Genomic DNA, 16,199 nt, shown 5'->3' on the forward strand with positions numbered 1-16,199 from the left:
GGGGTAAATCATACTAGAATCATGGTAAACTGTGGTAAATCATACTAGAACAGGGTAAACTGTGGTAAATCATACTAGAATGGGGTAAACTGTGGTAAATCATACTAGAGCGGGGTAAACTGTGGTAAATCATGGTAAACTATGGTAAATCATACTAGAATCATGGTAAACTGTGGTAAGTCATACTAGAACGGGGTAAACTGTGGTAAATCATACTAGAGCGGGGTAAACTGTGGTAAATCATGGTAAACTATGGTAAATCATACTAGAATGGGGTAAACTGTGGTAAATCATACTAGAACGGGCTAAACTGTGGTAAATCATACTAGAGCGGGGTAAACTGTGGTAAATCATACTAGAGCGGGGTAAACTGTGGTAAATCATACTAGAGCGGGGTAAACTGTGGTAAATCATGGTAAACTATGGTAAATCATACTAGAATGGGCTAAACTGGGGTAAATCATACTAGAACGGGCTAAACTGTGGTAAATCATACTAGAACGGGCTAAACTGTGGTAAATCATACTAGAACGTTCTAGTATGATTTACCAAACTGTGGTAAATCATGCTTAGAACATGGCAAATCATGGTAAACTGAGGTCTATCTATCTACTAACTAAAACTCAAACTATTTTAAACTTTAAACTTATCAAACTATTTCAAACTTTTCAGACTTTTTTCGACTTTTCAAACTTTCTGGTCAACTTCCCAAGCCAACTTAAAGTTTGTCTCGACAAACTTTTTAATCTAGTTTGTAAATGAAATAATTATTTTAAATTAACAGTACATAAAACAGATAGAAGAAATATGTTTTATTGAGCTGGGCAGGGAGACCCTGGTAAAGCCTCTTTCAGCGGGACATCATCTGGGATCAGTTCCACTGTCTACCAACAGGTTTGCAGTGCTGACTCAGTCGATGGATGCCATAACGCTAAGATGTTTTCAGAAAGAGGGAAGAATAAATGAAATTTACTCACATCCTCAAAAATCAAACCATAAAATATTGTATCATGCATAACTGTTCTATGAGCTGAACTCTGCAGGACAGCCCTCCAGGACCAACGCACCACTATCTCTGATCTATAAGACATCATTTTAGTGTTTTTTATTTTTAGTTTCTATCATATAATATTCATATATTTCTAAACGATAACTAATATCAAAATCTTATGTCCATGTGTAAAAAAAGTCAATATTTGCCTTTGAGGTGAAGTAGAATAAAAATCTAAAGCACTTCACATTTATACTAAAATACAGAATAAATGTATTTTGTTACATTATTTGTAATGTTTAGCAACTGTGACACCAGCCGTTGAAGAGCAGCAGTAACATTTATACTGGACTTAAGTTCAACTGCCTAAAAACAAAACAACTAAAGATGTTCACCTCGGCCCATTTATGTACATAAAAAAGAGTATAAACTATATAAAATCGCATGTTGGTAACATATTAGTCAACATTTGAACCTTTAATGCATTTTTTTATTTTTTATCAGTAGATACATTAGATTACTGGAGTAAATTGAAACCCAATATTTACATTTAAAAGTGTAATCTGACAATTTCTCTTGAAAAATCTGATGTCGCAGCGTGCAATGAAATCTGATGTGAATTCTGGGGTAGGCAAGGCTGCGAAGCATCCATCCGAGTATCCTTCATTTAACGGGAAAAGGAGGACGCATTTGCAGGCCGTATTTTGAAGGAGCCTTCGAAGGACCTTTGCATTGGGACAGCCTCCGTCGCGCCGCGGTGACACAATCCGCTAAACCTTCCACTGTAAACTAACACTGCATGAAAAAAGGTGTATTCGGACCAGGATACTCCTGTATACACTGCTGAAATTCGGAAGAATCCAGGAGTATACTGACCGGATAGGTCAAATTCCATGGATCTGTAAATATCCGTATACATCCGAAATGGTACCAAATCGGATGTATGTTGTGGCCGTATACTCCCATGCTACAGCCATTTGTTGCCATGGCAAATAATCCCATCAAGTTTTTCCCAGGAGACATTTTCACACCTCTAAACAGCTTTGCCTTCTATCCCCTATTGGTCCTTCATCTCAAACTGGATTGGTTGTTTTTTTAAAACCACTCCCAAAACCCAGACTGCTATTGGAGGACAGGACGCTTTGAAAACCCAGTAAAGTGATTTTATTGGTTACTTCTAAGGCTAAGGGTGGGCTAGGTTTTGTAGCATAGTGACTTGATTGGTTATAAGCCAGCTATGCAGATTTTGCTCATATATATGCAAAATCTCTCTCTCGCTTATATATATATATATATATCCCCTCTCCCCCCCAAAAGAAAAATACACACAAAACAATTTGATAAAGTCTGAAATATTTATTAAAAAGGTATTAAAAAAACATTCTTAAGAGCATTATAAACAAACATTAAAACAATGGGGAAACAAATGTAACAAAATGTATTTAAAAGGGATGAAAATGTAAAGGAACAAATGTAAAAATATAAACAGTCCAAAGAACATTATAAACATACGTTTATATGACATTACACATGTAATGTATGACATACATTACATGAATTTGTATGTAATTTATGAAAACAGAAAAATACTGTATAAATAATAGGGTAATTTCCCTGTATAAAAAATGAGAATTAGGCTACTGTAATTTGTCATTAATGATAAAATAATAGTCAAGTTGTTAATTTACAGATATTGTTTGTAATTTTACATGAATTTGTATGTTATTTATGAAAACAGAAAAATAATACAGTGATGTTATTGTATAAAAAAATGAGAATTACTGTAATTTGTCATTAATGATTTAATCCTTAAAATAACAGTCAAGTTGTTTATTTAGATATTGTTTGTAATTGTACATCGTTTAAAACATAATTCAAAATTACAAGAAAATACTGTAAAAAAACAGAAGTTTTTTCTGTAAAATTAGGATTTTTTTTTTACAGTGTAACCTTATTGGTTGCACCTCCATTACGTCACCTCATCTATTGTGAGTGGTGAATTTCAAACCTCAAAACGCCCCTTTTTTGCATCTTGTTAAAGTTAAGAATCTTGGAGTGACACTTTTTGTGAACAGTTGCAGAGCTGAAAGATCTGCTTGTGTTTCTGTGTTTCTTGAGCAAGTGAATCCCTGCTCTTTTTTATTCCATATTTTTATTTTGAGCATATCAGTTTTTGGTGTTTTTTAAACAAACTTTTTTATATTCCACATTTCATCTCCTTTTTATTTAATGTTATTATTGCCTGCAATTTGTAAAACTTTGCAAAAATTGTTTGGGGATAGTCTAAAATGTTTGGTTAATTATCCTTTGTTAATTCCATTACATTTCTTTGTTTATTTCATTACATATTCAGATTTTTTTGTGAACGTATATGTTCAGACAGGGTTTTTATTTTGTACTGTTTTTATAAAAAATATTTGATTAAGAGACTCTTTTCATGCAGTGGTTTTAAGGCCCTGCCACACCATTCTGATGGTTTGGCTCAGACCCAGGCAACGTGAACCAACCCCACAGTCGGCTTTAGTCATTGCTAGTTCAGTTTAGTGTTTCAGGGCCTTAAGAATGAATTTTTCTGTACAAAAAGCTTGTTTGCTGTAGCCTACATTAGACCAGAGATAATTCTCAATCCTGAAGTCCTCCCCTGCCCCTCTCCCTCTGAGAACAGCCAGCTCCTATTGTCAGTCATTAACATATGAAAGGTCTTCTTCACACCTAACAGTCCTCAGTCCTAGCACACCCAGCAGTGTTTCAGCTGTATATGTCCGGGAAATTTCACGGATTCCTGTATACGTCCGCATACGTGAGGTTTCCGGGTTTTTCTGGAAATATACTGTTCCGTGTTACTCTGATCCGCTTTTTCCCACATACATCCGGTAAACATCAAATTACACAGGAGTATACCATGCCCGGATAGTGCCGGATTTCAGTGTTTTCATGCAGTGTAATCTCTGTGCGTCGGCCGCACACTTCGAAGAACACAGCCTTCAAAGGATGCAGCCCTTGAATTGGAACACAGCTAGAGTATTTAACATTATGTAATGCAAAATGGTCATTTAAATATTTGGTTTAGTTAAAATTTAGATTTTTATTTACTAAATGGATGTGTAGACAACATGTTTCTGAAGTAGTGATTTAAGGAAAATTGTTACTTGAATATTGCTGATGAAGTTTTATTCAGAATAAGATACTTTTTGAACATGATAGAACACATATATGATCATAAGAAGTTTTACAGTTTCAGAATTTTTGAATTAAAATTGCTTTATTGCAAGGTAAAATAAGAAATGGAAAAACATTTTTAAATAGAAGTTCTGATAACACAAAAATCAATGTGTAACAGTGACTGAACAAAACAGAACATAAGAAATGTTTAACAATTCCAAACACAATTGATTTGAAGGGGGGGATTTTAAATTTGACAACATAACCAAAACTATAAGCCATAAACCATAAACATAACATAACATAACCAAACTATTCTAACTATACTTATTAAAGAAGAAAAAAAACATGATAATGAATTTGACTGTGTTTGTTTTGGTGGTGTAAAGCTTAAAGGGATGTAAATTCTCATCATGTCATCACCTTTGTGTCCTAAACCTGCATGTGTTTGTTTCTTCAGTTGAACACAGGAGAAGATAGTTGAAGAATGCTGATAACCAAATTTGATGGCAACTGTTGAAAAAACGTTGAAATGTATTGGCTACTGCTGATTGTTTGGTTATCAGCATTTTTCAAACTGAGTTTGCCAGAAGAAACAAACGCATGCCGGTTTGGAATAACATTAGGAAGAGTAAATAATGAGAATTGCAGGGTGGACTATCGCTTCAGTATGGCATGTCATCGTTTCTTTGAGTCTTTGGAGGATCGTGTTTGTTTTGCATCTGTGTTGTTTCCAGGTGCAGCAGCTTTTTCCACCTGGGTTTGATTGATTTGACGTTGAAGTTAATGAGACGGCATCTGTGATTGAGCAAAGTTCTTGCTCAAGCACAGGCGTCTCATCTGAGGTGAGTTCAGTTCTGCACGTTGCTTTATTGATTTCAGTCACATGGTTATCATTAGTGTAGTTAACAGTCACAGGCCCACAGGTAAGAAGATATTCCTCTATGTCCTGTGCCTCAATACATGATGTGGAAGCACAGATAATACTAAATATTTTATTTAACCAATCTTTTGAAACCATACATTTTGTGCATTGCCCCTCGCTTTTTTGCAACGGGTAGTTTTTTGTATAGTGTAGAGGCTGTGCAGAGCATGTGGGAAAGGCAACTGTGTGTAGGGCTGTCTGTACAGTATGTCTTGCACTCAACAGCCATTAAAGAGGAATTCCACAGAGTGGCAGGTTTGTCCTTTCTATGAGAGACCCTTCTCTTGATGAAGATGGCCAAGAGGAACCCACACTCAACCCAGTAGACCAAAGAGATGGCAGGGTGGCACGAGACATGATTTGCTAAAATCACTTTAATTAAAATGAGTTGACAGTCAAGTTTTGATCATTGTTTCTTTATTTCCTGTAATAAAAATACATTTGTATTTATTGCTTTATATACCATTCATCAACAAATGTTAGATTAATGTTCACATACTGTTTCCCACCTTAAGCTGGTGCATCTCCATGTCACCTTTTCTAATTTGCCTTTGAAGATGGAGCTTATACAGCTCTTTGGCAGGCAACTAGAAAGACAAAATAATTCAACATGGTTGATAAAGTCTGTAATACAAACACAGACCAAATATTTAAATGAAGATGGACAACTGAAGAAAATGTCTTTCACTGCTAAGATTCTGCGGGAGGTAGATGGACCCTCATCTGCATGTAAATCCCCAGCCATATTCTGTCAAATGAATTTTTTTAATATCTTATGTAAAAAAAAGGGGGAATGCAATATATGCATCATACCTCTATGGGCCATTTTGGATTTCTGTCACAGCAGAGGTGGTCTCTTCGTCTTCATCCTACAGGGCACATAAGTAAAGATGCTTGGTCTAGCAAACAGAAACCTAAAGACCTAAAGACAATAATCACTTATAACTGTGACAGAGTGTCGTGTTGCAGGAGGGTCCAATAATACAATGTGGCCATCAGCAACTGCCAGACAATTATACCAATATGATTTGCTTTCTGGAATAGGCCTCAGACCAGGTTAGGTTCACAGAGTAAGTTACCCTGGTAACTGAGTTTATTATTCAACTTTTAAATTAGCAATTAGTAGTGAGAAGTACTTAATTCAGACACAAAAAAATGAAGCGACTGCATTGTGTTATTGCTTAAATATATATTTCTTACTCTCAATGAGAACTGTATTGTTAACTTTGATATTAAATGTACTTCAATAATACATTCAACTCTGAATTTGGCCATCTTTTTAATATATTTTTTTCTTAGGTAAATTTCCATGAGCCTCTGTAATTTTAGACAACAGTCTGTGAACGGGACTTTTATTTTGGTATATAAGTGTGACGTCATAAGGCTGCGTCGCGCTCCTGCGTCTGTGGTGCTCTGGCTGGAGAAAGGTTAGTGTTTTAAGCATTTAAAGTGTTTAAAGCAACGCAGAATGAATGATATATTATTAAATGTGACACTGCATTGATTTATCTAACATTTTTCTGCGTTGTGTGAGTAAATTAACACAGTGAAACTCATGAGTAACAGAAGTAGCGTCTCATTTCGCTCTTTATTGTGAATCAGTTCAAACTTTAATTCAGTCTCTGACGAGTGACGAGAGAACCGGAGCTTTAGACTCTCCGAGTCAATTGAACCGATTGATTAAAAAAAATGATTCAGTGATTCGAAGCGCTCTGTTTCTTTCTCGATCTCGATTTCTACAAATCATTAAATAGCTAAACTAATATATTAAGGGTCTGTATAATTTGCATTCTTTTATTAATTTGTTGTGTTAGTTTTGTGTGTTTTTGTTTAATCAGAGCCTGTATTTATCAAGCCTCTGAGTGTAAAAGAAATCTTGGCTCAAAGCTGAGCATAAAAGTTAGTTATCAAGCATCTCAATCATACTTTAAGTGAAGTGTAGGACTAAATCTTAAGTGTCAGTCTTAGAGATGATTTACGACACTTTGCTGTGCCACAAACAGGATTTTGGATAAAGACAGGCATGGACCAATCACTGAATAGATTTCCTTATTTAAGAATATTCTCAGATAAATTCACATTGAATGGGGAAATTAAGGGGAGTCTGCATTCAACACACAATAAAGAATTTTCAAGAGAATACATTATGATATTTACATTGGAAATGAAAGATGAACACGTTTTCCACCATGTCTTACAAATTACACATTTTAAACGGGTGTGCTGTTAACTGACCTGGCTATATATATAGGCTAGAGTTTATGATATAATCCAAAAGAATACAGAATCGGTGGGAGGAAGAAGAGTTTAGGGGTAGCTGTTAGAAACCACAGCCTCGTGTGGTTTACATCTGCCCGTGTCATGGCCTTATTAACTCCAGCCAACCCTCTCACTCATGTCTGCAAATAGTTTAACTGTTAAACAGACTACCCTGCATTTGACCTCATCCTCTAAGCAAAAAATACACTTCTAAAATTCAAAGAAATATAATAATTTCTTTATTAAAATATACCCACTTCTAAAATCTAAAGAGAAATAATAATAACATGTTTTATTTACGAGGCAAGTTTGGATGGTCCTGGGTGACCAGGGATCCAAACTTCTCTCGTAACTTAACCATTTCACAATATGAGCATTCAAAGTCACTGTCAAACACAATCTGTTTAATATCATCCATCATACGTTTGTTCATTTTCTCCATTTGCCTAATTAACCTAGTCAATTGTTTCCGTCTGGAAGCTCGTCCTGCTTTGAGTGACTCCATCCTTTTGGATAGCCTTGAATGTCCTTTTGTCCTTCTTTTCTTCTCTCCGACGATGTCTGTCATGTTCTCTTCTGCATCGTTCTGTTAGCAAATCAGCCATACATAATTCACTTGTATTCATTAATTTCAACACACCTTTATCATTTCTGAGAACACGTGTGACCGGAGATTCTTGGGAATTCGTATTCGTAACTTGTAATTGTCCATTTCTGGCCAATTCAACACTATAAAACCCCCAACCTACAAACAAAATATATATATTCAGTTAATTAATATCAGTAGTGTATAATATTTAAAACACGTGGAAATTGATAAATGAATAAATTATTAATAGCAATAGCTATTAGAGAATTACCTTAAGAGAACTACCTTAACAAACACACATAACACCAGTCACACACACTGCAGACAAACTGTCCCAGTTTGTTGTATATGTCCATCTATAACTATTTGAATCTAATTCTGACGGGGTTTCGTCGTCTAATTTGTTGTTGTTTACTTTTCTTTTTACTAGCTCTTGCTACTTGATCTTTTCTGTGAACGTTTATGAGCATCGACCAATCAGATGTGGTTTCGGTGTTGTCTGTACTTTTTCTCTCAGGTGGAGAATACACAAGGAAACGGCAGGGCGTAGTGAGAAAGTCAAGAATCGACCAATCAGATGTGGTTTTCGGCTGCAAACTTTCGCGGTCGGTTAGTTCTACAAAGGAAATGGCCATATTTGGATGAGCCAGCGCTGTGTGTGAGACTGAGAGCTTTATAATGAGACCAGGCATGACATGTTTCTGTGAATGGAGACGGCACGAGAGATCGCGCTAGAATAACGTTTGATGATTTCAGGTAGAAATCTAAAGGCGCACGGTGACAAAATATAATGAAATAACCACCTTAATGTGTAATGTTGACATTTTTTTTATTTTGACATGAAAGCTTACATGTTAAGGGAGCAAACTGGCCCAAAATCTCAAAATTGACTATTTTTTCACCTGTCGTGTCTCGCCTTAATAGGTAACACCTAACGTTAACTCGCTAGCTAGCCAGCAATACAGTCATGTAACTCAAGTGTTACAACAGCGGATTCACAAACCCGTGACACTTGTCCGCGTTTCGTCTGACGCTGAATCTCTCTCTGGCCAGTGAGGTTTAGTGTTCCTTTTAAAAAATTCCGTCATGTCCATGTTAGCCGGTTAACTACGACGCCGGTGAAATACAAAAGCCCGCCAATCCCTGATGAAAACGACGAAGAAGAAGATGTATATTCTTCTTCGTTAGTTTTTATTGGCAGTTGGCATTGGCAAACAAGCTGAGTGATGTGCGATGCATTGCCAACCGCCACCACACACGGTAATAGAGCTTTTGTTTCATTTTTTGCCGCTCCAGTCTGAAAGACTGAGAGGAAATGAAACAACGTTTAAGTATTTTTTTTTTTTAAAAACTAAAAGATTCGGGGCTTTTGACAAAACATTCGGGGCTTAAGCCCAATTAGCCACCCCCCCGCTCCGCCCCTGTCCTGAAGGCCAGATTTCAGTGCCTGCGTGGGCTCAGGGTCAGTCCAGAGCGGGCATGTCATTGCCACAGTGAGAGGTGAGACGCCCCCCTTCTCTTGATGAAGATGGCCAAGAGGAACCCACACTCAACCCAGTAGACCAAAGAGATGGCAGGGTGGTACGAGACATGATTTGCCAAAATCACTTTAATTAAAATTAGTTGACAGTCAAGTTTTGATCATTGTTTCTTTATTTCCTGTAATAAAAATACATTTGTATTTATTTATGTATATACCATTCATCAACAAATGTTAGATTAATGTTCACATACTGTTTCCCACCTTAAGCTGGTGCATCTCCATGTCACCTTTTCTAATTTGCCTTTGAAGATGGAGCTTATACAGCTCTTTGGCAGGCAACTAGAAAGACAAAATAATTCAACATGGTTGATAAAGTCTGTAATACAAACACAGACCAAATATTTAAATGAGGAAGGACAACTGAAGAAAATGTCTTTCACTGCTAAGATTCTGCGGGAGGTAGATGGACCCTCATCTGCATGTAAATCTAAACTAATATATTAAGGGTCTGTATAATTTGCATTCTTTTATTAATTTGTTGTGTTAGTTTTGAGTGTTTTTGTTTAATCAGAGCCTGTATTTATCAAGCCTCTGAGAATTACTCACAAGAACACTGCTAAGAATTGACTTGGTGTAAAAGAAATCTTGGCTCAAAGCTGTGCATAAAAGTTAGTTATCAAGCATCTCAGTCATACTTTAAGTGAAGTGTAGGACTAAATCTTAAGTGTCAGTCTTAGAGATGATTTACGACACTTTGCTGTGCCACAAACAGGATTTTGGATGAAGACATAGGCATGGACCAATCACTGAATAGATTTCCTTATTTAAAGGTAGGGTAGGTAGAATTTGGTTAAACTTTTTTTCCAAATTTGGTTAAACTTTCTTTATATATCAATACATAATTAAAATGTAAGTACTCTGAAAAAGAAAGTATGAAAATTGAGTGCCTGTAGACCTCTCACGACTGTTTTAAAGACAGCTCATTATTTCCATTCACTCCACCTTCTCCCTTCTGGGCTCTTTCCAAAGCCACGCCCCCAAAACACATGAACGCGCCACGCCGACCGTCAGCTGAAAGACGCATTATTTACCTGAGACGAGCGGAGAAGTGCATGTAGTGACATCATGTCAGAATCACATGTAATAAAAAATCTAACTTTATCATTATGAATATAAACAAATAAGATGTCTTTTAGTACTCACTATCAAACTAGAATAACGATACTGGTAAAGTTTAAAATACACACACAACACAGTGTCTATGACACACACAGATACAAGATAAAAACATTGGTAGAGTATATAAAAACAAACCAAGGGCCGAAATAAACGTGCAGGTAAAGTTCCCGCTGAACATGGTAAAAGAGTTCAGACAGAGGGTAGTAGCTAAAGCTAACTTATTACTAAAAAAAGTTCCTGGATGCGGTGTACTAGCTTTTACACATGCATTTTGTTATCTAAAGTTACATTTTGCGAAATTCAACACGACAGCGATCAACTTGAGCTAAGCATATTGAGTATTTATCATCTCTACTAATGGCTCGCTAAGTGTATAACATTGTAACTTTATGCTAAGTAATGTTATGTTAGCTATATTAGGCAGCTACGTGTGCTAGTGAGACATGCTTCATGAAAACATAAACCAAAAAAATTTATAATCAAAATGAAAGATTACCTGTCCAGCAGAAATACAGCCTCTTGAACTCAAATCAAACGGGTGCGCCAGGGTTGCCAGGTTTTCACAACAAAATCCGCCCAATTGCTACTCAAAACTAGCCCAAAACAAGCCTGATCGTGTTTCTCCGGTAAAAATTGCATTTGGGGGGTAAAATATGTGTCTTTTTGGTAGGGCTGCCTGCTAAAATTCGCAAATCCCGGGGCAAAACATCACATAATTGGGGTCAACCCGCGGACATGAAAAACAGCCGCGGCAACAGTGCTGAAGTAGCCCGACTTGGCAACACTGGGGCGCATGAGGGCAGATCCTGTAGCAAAAGCGGCGGTAGCCATGGTAGCGAGAGAGAGTGACAGTCGCCCAAGCCAATCACTTGATTCGGCCCGAACGAAAATAATGAGCGGTGTTTATTGCAGATTAAAAAGTCTAGAGTCACTCGATTTTTATTCTCTCTTTTTCAGAGTACTTAGATTTTAATTATGTATTGACATATAAAGACAGTTTAAACAAATTTGGACAAAAGTGTTTTAGATCAGACTTACCTACCCCACCTTTAAGAATATTCTCAGATAAATTCACATTGAATGGGGAAATTAAGGGGAGTCTGCATTAGGGCTGTCAACGAATATTCTAAATTCGAATATATATTCGAATAGTTTTTAAAAAACGAATTTCGAAGGTGAAAATTAATATTCGAATAAATAAAAAAAATGTGGGGAAAAAACGCCCGCGGTAGTAGAGGCGTGTCTGTCTGCTTTGCGAGTGGGCGCTAGCGCGCCTGAAGCCTTGTGTACTGGCCTGTCTCCGCAGCGCGAGCCTCCGCTGACTGCGCGCGCTCCTCCCCAAACGGACGAGGCGTTTTATACTTGACGCGCTCGCCGTTGTGCTTTTCTTTGAAACGACAGAGGGCGACTCGGAGTAATTGTTCTATAAACTATCAGGAAAAGCGTAGAGAAGAAGTGGGCTAATGTACACAGGTGACGATATTTATTTGAGTACACTTCACCGAAAACCACACTACAAAAGAATCATGTAAAACAGATCAAAATAAACCTTGATATTACTTGTGACATGAGAACAAAATGTATGTAGAAATGTAAAGTTAACTTATACAACTCAATTTATGATATCTAAATGTTTCCTAATTTCACTAAACACTTTAGTGAGTTTTCACTTAGTTTTGTGAACTTTTCTTTATTAAACAGGCTTTTTTATGCTTTTGTAGGCTCGTTTTGTAAATATAAGCAACTAATTTGTATGTGCAAACTGGACCACCCTTACTTTGCATCGCCCGCCACAAGCTCTCTGTCTGCAACACGACAAGAGGCCATAACGGAGAAATTAATTTTGTTCATTTGTTAGGATATGAGAGCGATCAGTGTCGTGGATGGGGCAGGCTGGAGTTCTGTCAAGCAGTGGTACTGACTGAATAGATATTGCATGAATGAAGGATAAATGCACTGCTTCCACTGGTTTGATTATTTACCGTTTCATGTCAAGGAAACGTTCCGTGTTTACCACAGCACAGCTCGCTCGGAGCGTTCAATAATATGCTGTAAAACTTATATTAATATTTGTTTCAGTCACTGAATGAAGCCTGCTATATTTGGGACAAGAGTCGCGACTTTAAATTGCTTGCACAAAACTCTTGATCAGCCTCAAAATGTGTTTGTTCATTTAAACCGTTATACGCAGAGACGGTGAGGACGAGAGAGAGTGAGGTCTGCGGTCTTAGCCATTAGTTGATTTACTTGTTTTTGTGTAGGTAATACGTTGTCAAATATGTTTAAACTTAAATAGACACCTATATAAGTAGTTATGTCTCTTTGTATTAATTTGTCCTGTTATTGACGTAATGCGCGTCATTGATAAAATGGGCAACCAGATGTTCGAATAGTTCGAATATTCGTGCTTTTTTTAGAGAGAATATTCAAACGTCATTTTTGAGCAATTTTGACAGCCCTAGTCTACATTCAACACTCAATAAAGAATTTTCGAGAGAATACATTATGATATTCACATTGGAAATTAAAGATAAACACGTTTTCCACCATGTCTTACAAATTACACATTTTAAACCAGTGTGCTGTTAACTGACCTGCCTATATATATATAGTAGGGGTGGTGAAAAAAATCAGTTTTCGATTAATCGCGAGTACGTTATGGACGAGTATGAATCGATAATTAAATTTTCAAAAATCGATTTTTTTATTTATCTAAACCTGACACTACCACGGTGTGTGTGTGTGTGTTCATTAGATGAATGTAAATCTGTCGTTAATGCTGAGATGATTCTGAGGGAACACTCTAGAAATCCTCCCGCCTCGCCTCCTCTGGAGCTCAGGCACATTAGCATTAGCGCGTTAGCACGGCTCAGATTCGCGCACAAACACCGAATAAACGCCTTCAATCCGCAGATTTATGAGCGCGTCAGATGAGCGAGCGCGACACACATCGACGCGCGCATTCGCGGGAATAAAGGCGATCCTGAGGAAGCGATGAGCGGATCACACACACACACAGCCGGACTGATGCTGGAAACACACACAACGCCACACTAAAGCTGCACAGACAATTTCCCCTATTGTCTTTCTCACGTCAGGAAACGAACGAGAGGAGCGCAAGCGGCCCATGCACTCCCGCCCCCCTCACGCGCGCACCGCATCCATCATGCACACTCTTGACATTTTGTCACTGTGTTCTACCGTACAGTATATAAGCTGAAGCTACAGTAAGGTGTTCAAAAATGTTCATTTTGTCTTCTTAATGATTAAACTGGACAATTTTCTTCTAGAAAGACAAGGTGTTTAGGTGGAGAAAAAAACTTCTTCTTTACCTTGACATGTTTCGACTGCAACCTGCAGTCTTCCTCCACCTGAACACGTTGTCTTTCTAGAAGAAAATTGTCCAATTTCTACTGTATGTTGGTTCTGATCTACTTCCTAAAGGAAATAAGCCTTTCATTTATTTGTTATTGTTTAGTTCAACTTGATGAGTCACAACACAATGTTATGTATTCATTTCTGTGTAACTACACGACACTACAGGACAAGTGCTTTGAGTTGTTGTTACTCAATAAAAGAGTTAAGTAATTCAGTAGCTGACTTTTTTATACTGCAATCACTTTGTAGTGTATTTTCGTTTACTGTTGTGAAATGGAAAATCAATAATCGCTAATCGAGAATCGTTAATAATCGAAAATCGACTGTAATCGAATCGGGACTTCAATAATCGTAATCGAATCGGGAAATCAGACAGATTAACCACCCCTAATATATAGGCTAGAGTTTATGATATAATCCAAAAGAATACAGAGTTGGTGGGAGGAAGAAGTGCTACTGCTTGCCAAGTTATTCGAACAGCGGAATTTTTTTAAATAAATGGCAACATTAACCAGTGCAGAAAAAGAGGATGCTTGCTCAGTCCAAACGATACCGTTTGATTAACCGCTCGTCATCAAATATTTCAAAACATTTGTCCTTCCTCTCCTGAAAGATTCCCGTCTCCTCAGTGCCATCACAGCCCTTACTGGAAACTCCTAACCACTTGAGAGACCTCTTGAGCCGTCTTAAAATAACTGGGAGAGTAAGAGTAAGCCTTAGCTTTAAGAAATTTGATAACTTGCTTTTATACTTAAGTTTGAAAGTAGGAGTAAATATCATGAATTCTCAGCAAAAATGGCACTTTTAGAAGCTTGATAAATACCGGCCCAGGTCAGTTAGGTCCATTTGTGCCCAATTTTTTTTTCTGAATGGGTTCATGCATATAGTCATGTTAATAGTGTCCTATGTGAACATGTCCTGCATTTGTTTTCCCCAAGTTTTGGGGAAGTTTCCCCCAAGTGCGGCAAATCTGTTGTATGCACCCCTTCGATGTCAAATTTGACATGGAGGAGAACATAGCTTTCCTGTAGCTTAAACAGTAGAGCATGGTGCTAGCAACGCCAAGGTCATGGGTTCGATTCCCAGGGAAAGCAAGAATTGACAAAATGTAAAAATGTGTACCTTGAATGCAATGTAAGTCGCTTTGGATAAAAGCGTCTGCCAAATGCATAAATGTAAATGTAACATTTGTCATCTAACTCAAAATAACTGCTTTCAACAGACCAATCTTTATTCATAAACAAATGTATTATGTATCAAAAGAACTTCTAGATCTTCGAAGAGCATCTATCTGCATCTATCTTATAATCTTTTGAATATGAAAACACAACAAACAACAAATACATTTGTCTTAAAGTGGTGGAAAATAGTGCAGAACTAAGTACAGCCATTAAGTTGCCCCAACAAGGGCTGGTATCAAAAAGTTCAATGAAAATAAATAAATAAATGAATTATGAAAAAATGACATCTATATAACAAAAAACTAATAACAAAATAGCCCCATAGTATTCAATGGCTGACTGTAGTAGGTGATTTCATAAAATAATGTGAATGTAAACTCATTACTTGTCTGAATTTCCACATTGTAATGGAATCGTAAGCCACTAGTCATAAGATTAGAATGAAACGCATCCAAACTGGATGAAGGGTCCTCAATATTTTGGCCTTTGCAAGACATATCATAAAATATGATATTTTCCCCTATCGAATTAAGGTCTACTGTACTGTACATGTCAGTTAAAGGGTTACATTATGTTTTAGGTGGGATATTATGAAAGCAGAAAGCACTAAACAAGACCACAAATCTATTTATTAACCTATTAACACAGTTTACTCCATTTCCCCATTATATGTACTTACAAGTCATTTGCTCACCGGCAACTATAGTATACAAAACACTATAGATCTCTTGTAAGATTTGTTTTATTTGGATGATTCCTGAGACTTCCACGATTATGTAGAGATATATATGTCAACAAAAAATTCTTATTAGTAACATGAAAATAACCTTTCTTTGGGAGGGTTGGACTTCGCCATGCTTCCTGGAAGTAGGGGTAGGAAGTTGGCAGCCTCATGTGACAGGAAGGAAGTGAATACCTTTTTTTTTCTTTTCTTGAAATCCTTTATTTGGTTGTTTGCTTGCATGTCATTGAGACATAAAACATGGATAACATCAAAAAAAAATACTTACAAAAGGAAAATGACAACTATACGCTGGGTGGGCTTAAATGTG

This window comes from Gobio gobio, assembly GCF_949357685.1.
Source record: "Gobio gobio genome assembly, chromosome: 5".
Taxonomy (NCBI): Eukaryota; Metazoa; Chordata; class Actinopteri; order Cypriniformes; family Gobionidae; genus Gobio; species Gobio gobio.